Source organism: Salmo salar, unplaced genomic scaffold (genome assembly GCF_965601325.2).
Source record: "Salmo salar unplaced genomic scaffold, fSalSal1 ptg000221l, whole genome shotgun sequence".
NCBI classification, from domain to species: Eukaryota; Metazoa; Chordata; class Actinopteri; order Salmoniformes; family Salmonidae; genus Salmo; species Salmo salar.
In genome coordinates this window covers 47805-50476 of record NW_027675333.1, presented here as the reverse complement: position 1 = coordinate 50476, position 2672 = coordinate 47805, and the positions used below count along the sequence as shown (strand labels likewise).

Here is a 2672-nt window from a genome sequence, read left to right as displayed (position 1 = left end):
ATATTCACAGAAGTATATATATATATATATATAGCACAACACAATCATCCTAACCGGAAAAAATGTAGGCTACATTTGTCGTAGCGCTAACTGAAGAAAGATTGACCCAACACAAGCAGTCATATTTTCTAACTCTCGGCTGACGTAAACTACAATATGAATTAGCTAATTGCAATTACTATGTCTAATTAATCACATCACGGGGTGAGCTCACCATTGATCGAAATAATTAGGTAAAACACTTTCTAGAAATCGACAGTAATCCGACGATTAGTTTCAGCGCGCAGCCATGCATTTTCCCCTCACAGAAACCGAAGATAATAAAAGACAAGATGAGTTCGGTCTGTTTATAGTGTTGAAGGGGTGTGTCATCTACCGTCGTTCACATCCCACCATTCATTTCCGGAAGTCCTCAAAAAATGAGTGAACTCTTACTCACCTCATTTTGTTATAACATCTTTGGTCAAACGGATGATTACGTGAAACCCAGAATGCATTGTATGTCAACAAACATGGCTCCATACACATAGCTGGAATTAGCTTAGCTCATCATAATCAGTATAACCTTCAAATAAGTATTTTACACACATAATATGTGCCCATTACAATCTATGCAAGAATCGGAATGCATGATTTGTCACCCAGAATTGAAAACATGTGAATAAAACAGTAAATACACAAATAATTACCTCACAAAACATTTTCTGATGGTGATTTATTGATACAAGTGACGGATGCCGGCAGTCAATCACGTCCCCTCTCACTCTGAGCCATTCAGTGTTGTTGTTTATGTATGTAGCTAGTGAGCTAAGCTGTAGCATTAGCAATGTCTTTCAAAAGGAGACAACTCACAAATGTGGAAATTATGGAGATTTTTGTTAAAATTCTGACAATGAGTCTGAGTCTGAAAGTCAGGAATCAGATTCTGACAGTGAGGAGCTGCCCCCCCCCCCCCAACCTTGTAGCCATTGAGAACCCTGAATCTGAGGTTCCCTTGTCCACTGACCAAGTACCAGGTCCCTTTGAAGATGCTGGTGGTGATGGAGGGAGACCGACAGTGGATGAAGTACAGGAGTTCTGTGGTAGCTGGAAGGCCACCAGTCATTTCACCCCTCCTGGCCCTGCTGTTTGTTTTGATGAGTCCCAGTCTGGAGTCCATTTCCATCTGAGGCAGAGTGCTTCAAGTTGTTTCTGACAGAGGAGCTGGTGGGAAACCATAGTACAGGAGACCAATCGCTATGCCTTGGAGCTACAGGAGAAGAGAGAGCCAGGAGTGAGGGGGGAAACTCGCTAAATGGGTGACAACCACAATTAGTGAAATGTATACCTTCCTGGTGACAGTCCTCCTCATGGGGATAGTAAAGAAGAACTCCCTAAGAGAATACTGTATAAAATAAATAAATAAAATACTGGAGCACAGATCCTATGTTTGCAACTCCCTTCTTTGCCACCCTCTTTTCCCAAGACCGCTTCCTAATTCTGCTGCGATGCCTGCATTTCGTCAACAATGCTACTGCCATCCTAAGTGACCCGTTATACAAAATAAGAATTGTTCTTATCAGCCTGACTAGGGCTGGGCGATATATCGATATAAAAAATATATCGATATATATTTTAAATGTGATATGAAATTAGACCATTTCGCATATATCGATATAGTTGAAATGTTCGCTTTGATCCTTGCTCCAAGCAAGCTGCAGACCCGGAGCTCTCTGCGCTGCTCCCCGCGCCTCCTCTTTCATGCACAGAGGGCGGAGGGGCAGGAACAGAGCGGAGCGGAGCGTTTTGACGAGGAATTGGTTAGTAAAAGAAAAAGCATTGGCTCAGTAATTTGGAGATGGTTCGGATTCAAAGTATCAGATGAGCAACAAAATCACGTTATATGTAGGCAGTGCCATAAAAAAAAGTTACAGCCAGGGGTGGAAGCACTACAAATCTTTTTCACCACCTAAAACAGTGGCACAAACTGCAATACGAAGAGTGTGTGAAACTGCGCACTGCAGAAGCCCCAGCCGCAAGCCGTCGACAACCCGAAAAAGCCCCGAAACAAAGCTCACTGCAAACTTCATTTTCCCGCAGTGAGCCTTTATGAAAAGAAAATTGGCAAGTGGTGTACTATAACTACAGCGGTGTCCTATCACATTGCTAAAGATATGGTCCCTGTTGCAACTGTGGAACAAGTCGGATTCAAAAAGCTACTGAAAACTATGGACCCGAGATATGAGCTTCCCAACTACTTTACACGAGAAGCACTGCCACAAATGTCCACTGAAGTCAGGCAGAGCCTTGCTGACCGGCTCGCTAACGGGACCCATTTTGGCGTTGACCAGCGATATGTGGGTCGAGCAGGACAATGTGAGCCTTTACATGAAGCGTGACATGTTCACTTCATTCAACGACTGGGGGAGATGAAAACAGTCTCCAAAACAAGTTATTTCCCCCCAGGATCACACCGGTGAGCATATAGCTGAGGCCTCGCAGGACGCAAGCTGGGAAACTCCAAGAAAAGCATCCGGTTGCTATAACAACCGCCAACGGGAGCGACGTGGTCAGAGCGGTGGAGCTGAACGATGAGGATGCAGTGCTTCGGTCAGACTACACTTGGCTATTGGGGAGTGCAGTGTTTTATTAAGGAGTATTCACATATTTTACTTTAAAGAAAAACACATATT

General features: G+C 43.8%; 1 long non-coding RNA gene across 1 annotated transcript; it reads right to left on the bottom strand.

The window, feature by feature from the left end:
• Nucleotides 1–700: 700 nt before the first annotated feature.
• LOC145867160 (uncharacterized) lies at nucleotides 701–1741 on the bottom strand. The gene is made up of 2 exons (XR_014383250.1): nucleotides 1328–1741; nucleotides 701–1249 (listed from the first exon to the last, which is right to left on the bottom strand). It is a non-coding gene; the product is annotated as an uncharacterized LOC145867160 (long non-coding RNA).
• Between the last annotated feature and the right edge of the window lie 931 nt (nucleotides 1742–2672).